The following is a 10,460-nucleotide window of genomic DNA, read 5'->3' as shown; positions in this document are numbered from 1 at the left end:
GTGCAAATGTAATGCCCGTCAAACGTCAAAAGTGGAAACATTTCCTTTATGGGGAGTTGATGGGGAGTATTTGGGGGGGGGGCGGGCAGGCACACCAGGCGTCTACCAGGACTGCGTGGCAATGATGGCCAGGAGGGTGAGGCTGAAGGTGGTTCCAAGACTGATCCTGCTGGTGATGTCTCCTGAGCTGATGGCTGCGACTAGTGAAAAGAGACCAAGTAATGTTAATATAGCCAAATTCAACGATTACAATCGAAATAACCACTTGTGACCCGAATCGTTACGCAACAATTTAAAATGAGTTCAACTTGTATTGAATTTCAATTTGTTCTTGTTAGAATGATTTCAACTTGTATTGGATTTCCATTTGTACTTGTTAGAAAGATTTCAACCATGCATTGGCCTATATGTAACCTATATACTTTAGACCTAGACTTATATCTAACTCATACCTTTGCCAGACAAACATTGTATAATCAATGCAATCTCTTATTTTGTCATGAATTCATTATTACACTCACCTCAGATTTACAGATTTAATTTTGGATGTCGTATCACGGTAGGCAGTTGAGTTGACAGCGGCCAGAGTAATGGCAGAAGACTCATTGGTGATGGTGAACGGAACATTGGCAATCAGCTGTGTCTGTGAAACAAAATAATCTGTGGTAAGTGATTGTACATGTGTGTGTGTGTGTGTGTGTGTGTGTGTGTGTGAGAGCATAAAATGCTGTAGATAAGATCAGTCTGTTGCTTGATACTTGATGAAAAGTATCAAGCAACAGACTGGCAGCAAAACTTGATTTGTTGAAAAACGAGTGTATCAAGCAGCAAAACTTGATTTGTTGAAAAACGAGTGAAACTCACGGAGAACAGAGATGGTGCTTGTGTCCACAGACAGGTTGGCGGGGCTGGGCTGCTCTTTCAGTTGCTCGAGCACCTCCCTTGTGTCAGGGACAGTGTCTGGTACAGACTGATCAAACTCCACATCCATCTCTGCCTCTGTGTTGTCTGCGCGATAACGGGCTACGGCCTTTTTTAGAAAAAGAGAGAAAATAAAACTCATTATGAACGTGTTTGGTGAACGGTCGACTTTGATCATAGCAATGGCCATTACCATATATGCAAAATAACTGGTTGTTGCTGGAGAAAATTAGTAGGGCCTAACTTACCTCAGTGACTTGACAACAACTTGGAAGAACCTTGATCCATATTTCACTTGGTAGATTGGTGTGGACTGTGGACTGTGAACACAGAATTATCATTAGGCTATAGTGAGAACAAATCCAGTTTTATAGCATTAAAGACAATATTATCTGTCTTATTATATGTCTGATTGAATGTCTTATTCTCAAAGGAAACACATTTTTTGCATTTTAGGTAAATCAAATGACTTTAACTGACTGAAACCGTAATTGTAAATTAGCCTTACCCAGCTAACAATGGAAGCAGCTAGCGTCTGGTCAGCTTCAGTTTGAGGGTTGTTGTAATCAGCAAAGTAGGTTTTGGTCATCACAAAGCTCATTGCAACTATGTAAGGTGGAGTGGTTATTGGAGATGCTGTTGTTGTTGTTGCCGTTGTTGGCGCTGCTGCTGTTGTTGTTGTTGTTGTTGGTGCTGCTGATGTAGTTGTCGTCATTGGCGCTGCTGTTGTTGTTGTCACTGGTGCTGCTGTTATTGTTGTTGTCGTTGGCGCTGCTGTTGTTGTTGTTGTTGTTGGTGCTTCTGTTGTTGTGTCTGAAGACTTCTTCTTGGTAGATAGGCCTTCCTCCTTTGAGGCAAGGTCATGCAATTCACTTTTGGGGCTGGACTTGCTTGTTGGAGTGACCAAAATGAATTCAGAATCCTCCTCAAGCAGGCCATTCTCTGTGTGACCATTGTTTCTGGAGTCTAACGCAGTGCGAGAGCCTCTTTCTCTTAGCAATAGGTGTGAACACAATAGATGCAGGGGCGATTCTAGACCTAGAGCTTTGCTGGGGCACAGGCCCCCAACTCCCAATACATAAAAAAAACATTTAAATGTGCGCGCAATATGAAATAAATGGCTTTTACGTCTAGCCCACATCATGTCCTCATCTGTTTCTTGCCTGTCTCTCTCCTCCTCCTGCCTGGTACTGGACTGCCCAGCCTGTGCTCTTTCTCCCCTCTCTGTTCCTTCTTTTCGACCTCCTTCTCCTCCTCCTCCTCCTCTAGCACTCTCTCCCTCAATTGTTGTAGCAGCCACTGCAGCAACATCCAAACAAATAGGCATAAGTAGGCCTACTGTATACTCACTGCATGAATTTAATAGGCTTTCCTACACAAGGGAAGCTTATTTTGAGATATACTTCCCTCCCAGGCAAGGGTCCTGTAGTCATCCTGTCAATACTGCAGTTCTTTGTAGCTTAAATAGCCTACTAAAGCCTTCATACTGACTTTTGGCGATAATTTGCAAATGTAGCCTATAATAATCTACACAGAATCTGATTCTGTGTAGATTATTATAGGCTACATTTACAAATGCAGCAAACTTATTTAAGTTTGCCATTAAACCATTGATCAAACACAGCACTGGCTATTACCAGCATAAATGTTACCTTTAATGTGGGCAATTATCTGAGCTCTGGAGGCTGGAACCTTTCCGTGTTAGCTTCCTCCTGAGGTCTGTGTATGACACACTCCCATCACCAGCGAACCTAGCCAGGTGGGGCTTGAGGGAGGACCCGCTCTGCAAGTTGTGTGGGAAGAGGGGAACACTGGCCCACATTTTAGCAGGGTGCCAAATCGCTCTGGCTCAGGGGAGATATGGGTGGTGGCATGACCAAGTGCTCCGAGTGATGGCTGACATTTTCGAGCAGGCCAGGAGAAGACCACAGCCGACCAAGCCACAAGTACCATCAATGCAATTCGTCAGGGCAGGAGAAGTTGTAAATTTGTTGCAACATTAAAACAGGGGACGAGTTACTCTGTGCTCAAAGTGATATGACGAGCTCCAGCGGACGAAATACTCGGAAGAATCATGTGAACGATTTTCATTGGTTGTTGCGTTCAATCTTACCCAGCTACAGAGGTGCTATTTCCTGATTGGCTATAATGGCCCCTTTCTTTTTTTCCTTGTTTTTATATTGACTGGTAAGTGACAGGCTCGAGTCATGACTAAAGCAGGCACGGAGATGAGCTCATGAATGCCATTTCCAGCGAGAGCAGTGCTAGAATTTTACTGGGGCACTGGAGACTTTTACTAAGGTGCCCCAGTGAATAAGGTCTAGTGACACCCCTGAATAGGTGTGACCGCTCTAGGTCGCTGTAGAACTCAATGTTGGAGTTGCGCTGGCTTGGTAAACCCTTGATGGGAAAACACATTAGCCTAGCAGGGCAAGACCTATGGGGCGCCAAATGTAACATGCCTTATTTCGTGGACAGAATGACTTTCGTGTGACGAAATACATATATTCATTACGAAACCATGTTACATCGTAACGCCTTTTTGTCCACGGAATGCACAAATTGGTTTGCATTGTGTCCACGAAAGTCTGAAGACAGCACATCATTTCGTGGCCTTTTCCTTTCGTGGACATAATGCTGAATGCAGTATTCAATGCAACAGAGGACACAATGCAAACCAATTTGTGCATTCCGTGGACAAAAGGCGTTATGATGTAACATGGTTTCGTAATGAATATATGTATTTCGTCACACGAAAATCATTCTGTCCAAGAAATAAGGCATGTTACATTTGGCGCCCCATAAAGACCTGTACAGAAAGAAGTCATCAGTTAGTTATCTTATTGATGGAAATTAAGAAATACATCAGAATGAAATAGGAGACAAGCTTCAATGCAGAGGACATTGACCACATAATGTCAATAATTGAGTATTGAAGGGTGACAAGCACTGGAGGTAGACAGCTAGGTCTACTTGAGATCAAGTCTTAGGCCTACTATTCTTATCAAAAGTAGTAAAACTATAGCACATTCAATTTTTCCAACCGTGCAGAACACATATTTTTAACAATTAAAGTTGGCAGCTAAATGGTCCATGAATCCAGAACTAGTGAGAACATAACCCTGTGTCAAACCCTGAAGGGCCCTATCTCGGCCATCTAAAGCGCATTGTCACTCGCGAATAGCTTAGGGGTTTGCTGTGGCCCCACCTCGCCAGACTATTTGAATTGTCTTAATGATAGTTTTCGCTTCAAGTGTTTAAATTACAAAATAGTATTTTGTATTTGAAATACATATTTTAAATAAATGTATTAGAAATACTGCCCATCCCTGGCAACATGGTAAAAAGATGAAAAGGACTTATTTTACTTTCAATTCCTTTTACATTCTCCAAGTTATTAACATTAACATTTTTCATAACTCCATGTAGGACGTTTCTGTACATAAATGTAAGCACTGTGGCAGTAGTAATGCAATATTTGAAAAAAAAAAAAATGTAGGCTACTCTTGATACTCAAGTACTTTTAAAAACAAGTACTTCAGTACTTTTACTGAAGTAGACATCTGACTGTTGTACTTTTACTTGTACTTGAGCAAAATTTAGCAAAGGGTATCTGTACTTTTACTCAAGTAATGAAGCTGTGTACTCTGTCCGCCTCTGCAATTCACTCTTCTCGTCACTCAACAAATCTGTTCTTCACCGCCTGCAATCCATTCAAAATGTTGCTGCTAGGCGACTTACTAGATCAAACAGGCACATCAATATCACCCCTCTACTCTGCTCCCTTCACTTGTGTCCTGTAACTTACAGGGTCCAATTTAAAATTCTCACCATAACCTATAGGGCTCTACATGGTCAGGCCCCTGGTTATCTTGTCATATAATTCACCTACACACCCACTTCCGGTGTCAAAATCTGCTATCCACACCACACACTGAAGACGTGGGGATAGAGCCTTTGCCCCTATGGCACCCAGACTCTGGAATACTCTGCCAACCAGCATTAGGTTTGCTGAGAATGTGGACTGTTTTAAGGGACACATGAAGACTCACTTGTTTAGGCTAGCTTTTGGGTAACCTCTGTCTCTTATGTATTGATCATTTTATCTGTTGTATTTTTACTTCATTTTATTCTTAGACTATTTTTCTATTATGCTTTATTGTCTGTTCACATTGTAAAGCACTTTGTGAACCTGTCTGTGAAAAGCACTGTATAAAGACATTTACTTACTTACTTACTTACTTATAACATGAGGTTAAATACACATTTTTATTTACATGCCTTACAAGCGGCTAATACATGATGATGAATTGTCTATCATATGTTTATAGTATTAGCAATTATATAGTATTTACACACTTGAAAAATAAATATTAAATATAGAGAATAAATAAAAAAATTATCTATTGTTTATTAATATTTTCTTCCTTCTTTCAAAAAACAAAACAAAAGAAAACAAACAAACAAACATAAAAAGCTCTGTCATAATAGAATCTGGGAAACCTATAAATAATTACCCTCTAAATACCTAGCAAGAGGCTTGGCAATTGTCTACTGTAAGACGTCACACCCCAGCCTCTGTACATTGTCATATAGTCTCAGTGATTGTCCACACTTAGTTCCTTATCTCTCACAGGGATTGTGCACAGTAATTCCTTATCTCTCACAGGTCACTCCCCTGAGATTCTCTGTGGCACGGTGCTCCATCCATACCATTCAAGTATAGTCATTCCCTCACATTCTTTTGGGTCAAGTCAGCATAGTTGAATATTGAGAGCCCCCAAGTATATTATGATTATGGTCTTTGTAAACATTTACTGAATAGTGATATTCACTTCACCCAGAAGTATTATACAAAGACTAACTAGTTTAGCTTTCCCTTGGTTCATGGTTGAAATTAGCCTCACCTCTTATACATAATTTGTAAATGTATAAAGAGATCATAATGCAGCACATTTTGCATCCCCTGTTTGAAGTGAAATTGTGATGATTTTTCAGTTGTCCCTGTTCTATGCTGGAAATATAAATTCATAAATATTTTTTCAGTTCTAATAAAAATTCGGTAACACTTTACTTGACAGTATTGACATAAGAGTGACATGACACTGTCATGACACATGAAACCTAACCCTTGCCCTAACCCTAATCCTAACCTCTAACCCTAATCCTGAAATGAGTATTCAGCCCTGAAGAAGTACCATTGCTACGAAACATCGGCTTTTTAGATACTTTTAAACAAAGACTCAACACAGTGCTGGAACTTTTAAATTCGATCTTAGAAGTTCTTACCAAAGCTATTTGGCTTTTTTAATATTAAAACTTTTAATTTTTTAATCTGGAAGCTGTGGAGTTTCCCCTCAGAAACAAGGACAATATTCTCTCTACAAACTACCAAGGACTCTTCACCACTGGATCAACAACTTCACCCTTCTCTATAAACTCAACCGGACAGGTTTTTCCAACCTTACACAAGGATTCATCACCACTGGCTGTGCAATAAAGTTTTCATCTACTGAACTCTGAGGCTCACTTAACTTAGGTGAGCCTTTTTACTTGGACTACTGCTAATACTGAGGTAAGATTTCCCCACAGCTATCCCCTTTTAATCTTGTTTAAGCCTGTTTTCTCACATTTTAGCTATCCCCTTCACATTTTAGTCTTTCTCTTTTAATTAAAACTTTTTTATTTGCCCTTCCCTTTTCATACAAGTCATTTTACCCACACCTTTTCTTTGCCCCTTTTACTTCTGTCCACCCATTTATACTTATAACTACACACATTTACTTCATCTCATATACCCCCATGGTTTAGCCTTGCACTCATAGCCCCTTTCTTTACTTTTTCTTTTTCCCCCCACTCATTTTTAAACTTCTTCCCTTCCCCACTCTTTAACCTGATATGAGTATGGGCCTATTTTTGGGATTTTGCCCGAAATTGCATAGCGTCTACTGTAATAGCTGCTGTGTCCTCATACTGTGACCTATCAACAAATGCCTGGTATCCCCTGAAAGCTGAGACCATGTAGAATTTTTAGAAACTGTCAGAATGACTCTGTTATGTACGGTCAAAGTGCTACAGTAGCTGGAATATTGCTTTTTCTTTCAGGTGGTTATGTAAATCCCTGGAAATGGCCACATTTCAGATGTGAAAGTCCCTAATATTGCCATTGAAACACATCAGAGGCCCGCTCCTAGGTGTTGTGAAGATAAATATCTAAGGAAATGTTTGTACAATGAAGTATGACCCCTTTAGAGCCATTTTTGTGTGGAAATGTATATGCGTTTTGCTCAGTGTCCTTTTGGAGACTCCAAAAAGGACCTTTGGTTACCCAAAACGCATACTCCAAAGAAAGTCTAATAACAGAAGAACCCCTTGGCCTAGAATCATGATCTTGGTCTCAAATGAAAGCTGACACCCAGGGGGTTGCATCTGGCTCAGTCAGAGATGGGTACTGTGGTACTGTATTACAGAGGTATTACTTCACACAAAACTCTACTTTTGCCAAAACGCCTCAAGAATTTCAATAAAAAAAGGACAAACAATGTGCTATAGTGCAAATTTGTAATTGTAAAAGTAAATTTGTAGTAGTGCAAACATTTGTAAAAGGCAAATATGAAAATAGGTGAAGAGCAGCAAAATTGCTTCAGTGCAAACATAAAGTAAAACAAAATATGAGTGGGGGAAACTATTTACATTTGGCACAATAGAATGCAATAAAGTGCAGAATAGATCACAAAAAAATGGTGTCTTGAGCTAGGGTTAGTCTTCATTGCTGAAGTTGTCATCACTTTCACTGAAGAGAACAGAGACAAAACAATCAAACCATATACACACAGGAGCACATTCAATGCACACTACATTTGCATTCCCTCCCCTATGACTGCATGTTCACAATACCACAGGCCCATGCTCTCATTCCACCTCCAGTACAAACTATACCCCACACACATATCAGTCACCTTAGCCCCCCCCCCCCCCTCCTTCAGACTAATACAGGACACTCACCTTCCCCCTACTTCTCTCTCTCTCTCTCAGGGCTAGTCCACACGTACGAAACCGATCTTTTTTTCCTCCTTAGTTTTTTCCTCCTTAGTTTTGGCTATCACCGCAATTAGGCTACTAAACACAAGGCTTACCCAAGTTCTAGGCTATTCTGTCGCCACATTTATAATATTGCTATAAAACCTTCGTTAGTAACAGTCAATACCTACGTTTGCCTGCATCAAATCAAATCACGCATTCGCATTCAGTGTGCTACCATCGGCTTAACGTGAGTTCTAAGCGTCTTTGTATACTTATATCTGATTTCACTCGACTGTGAATGCATGTATATATGTTGTAAGACATGTAAAATAAATGAATGACACTGGCACTACGCACAAATTAATGTAGCCTAAACTTACACCGCACTTTCCTAATAACTTAAGTTCTCTCGCGTCACTGACAGTAGCTAGAATGCATTAAAAAACACCGGGAAAAAACAGTGTTCAGTCCACCAAGTCATAAGCTATCGGCGCTGCGCAGCACCAGTTGTGATATTTATCTTACGGAGTGTAATCGTAGGTAATGTCATGTATGAAAACTAGTATTGTTAGGCAATACTATAAGTGCAAGTCCAGGGCAGCTGAGGTGTGGCGATGACATCATTGATACGCAAGCAGGATGTGCGGTTTCGCTGTCTAAACGAATTCAAACGGGCCACGGTTTCAGATTTCTCCACTCTGGGACCAGGTTTCAGAAAAGTGCGGTTTCGGGCAGTGCGTTTACAGGATTCGTTCGGACGCTCGGCCAAGACGAAGCAAAACCTCTGCGTTTAACCTAAAAAGCGTCTCCGTGTGGACGGGCCCTAACACACACACACACACACACACACACACACACACAGGTAGATTGCATCCCCTCCCCCATGACACCTAGGTCCCTCTCACCTCCCATCCCCCTGTGTGTGTGTCTTTCTCTTTCTCATACACACACACACACACACACACACACACACACACACACACACACAGGTAGATTGCATCCCCTCCCCCATGGCAATGTACTATACATAAACATACCATATATCGAGTTTCTGTTACAAATATATAGTGTTCACTCACCATTCAAAGTCGGGGTCCTTTCCTTCTAAGAAGTCCATGAATCCCTCTTCTGAAACTTCACTTTCCTCAATGTCACTTATCTCTTCATCACTTTTTCTACTTTCACTAAATCTGCTGGTACCTTCCTCAGCTGGTTCGACCTCCACGGTCTTTTCGGCATGTTTTCGGCTTACTTCTTCTTCAAAAGATCCAAATGATCCTTGAATTTACACTTGGGGATCAATAAAGCATCTATCTATCTATCTAACTGTAAAAATTGCGACTGTATTCCTATGACGAGCCGGTCGTACTGGTAAGCTATCGTTACGCACAACGAAGGTGGACTCAATTTCCCAGAGTTCCCCTCACCGGAGGGGATTGTACCATACGTCATTCGAAAAGTCTACTCATTGGCTACAAGACTATCTTTGAACCATCCTGGTAGCTTGTCATACGCCAGAGCTGTTGTCAATCAAAGCTAACTTGTCCATTAGGCAGCTAGCATGGCTACCATCCTTCTATGGGTGCATTCAAGGCACTTCGGAATGACAAGGACCGCCCCCGTGGCTACTGTTTTTCCCACAGCAAGTGTTCATGTGCTTTGCCGTCGGAGTGTGTGACAAACACGGATGCCACAACAAAGGTTAAAACATACACTCACTAATCCTAAATAAACAACTGTATTTTCTTAAAATATAGTGTAAGACGCTTGTGAAAGAAAGATATGCAGCTTTCAAGTGACAAAAACGGCAAATTCCTAAGTTCACATTAAAACTGTTGGACATGAAAGGCCACATGGACTACAAACGAACTACAACGTGACGACAAAAGTGATGACGAGCCCCTAACTGGGCAACTCTGTTAGCAAAATCTAGCCCCAGTTTCCGACCTCTGACTCACACATTACGTGACGTGAATGATGCGGAATGATGATGTTTTGCCTCGGAAAAAGGTTTTTCCGAAGCCCATGAACACTAGGTAAGGGTGCATTCAGGGCACTTCGAAATGACAAGGACCGCCCCCATGGCTACTTTGTTTTTCCGACAGCAAGTGTTCATGTGCTTTGCCGTCGGAATGTGTGACAAACACGGATGCCACAACAAAGGTTAAAACATACACTCACTAATCCTTAACAAACAACTGTATTTGCTTAAAATATAGTGTAAGACGCTTGTGAAAGAAAGATATGCAGCTTTCAAGTGACGGAAATGGCAAATTCCCAAGTTCACATTAAAACTGTTGGACATAAAAGGCCACATGGACTACAAACGAACTACAACGTGACGACAAAAGTGATGACAAGCCCCTAACTTGGCAACTCTGTTAGCAAAATCTAGCCCCAGTTTCCGACCTCTGACTCACACATTACGTGACGTGAATGACGCGGAATGATGATGTTTTCACTCGGAGAAAGGTTTTTCCGAAGCCCATGAACGCTAGGTAACACGTGTTTCTCGA

General features: G+C 41.2%; 1 long non-coding RNA gene across 1 annotated transcript; it reads left to right on the top strand.

Annotated features, from left to right (window-relative positions):
• Positions 1-665: 665 nt before the first annotated feature.
• LOC121690508 lies at positions 666-10,134 on the top strand. The gene is made up of 3 exons (XR_006025103.1): positions 666-675; positions 744-746; positions 9,986-10,134. It is a non-coding gene; the product is annotated as an uncharacterized LOC121690508 (long non-coding RNA).
• Positions 10,135-10,460: the final 326 nt, after the last annotated feature.

This window comes from Alosa sapidissima, chromosome 18 (assembly GCF_018492685.1).
Source record: "Alosa sapidissima isolate fAloSap1 chromosome 18, fAloSap1.pri, whole genome shotgun sequence".
In the NCBI taxonomy this organism is placed as follows: Eukaryota; Metazoa; Chordata; class Actinopteri; order Clupeiformes; family Clupeidae; genus Alosa; species Alosa sapidissima.
The sequence above is the reverse complement of the archived record's forward strand: the minus strand, read 5'-3'. Positions and strand labels throughout refer to the sequence as shown.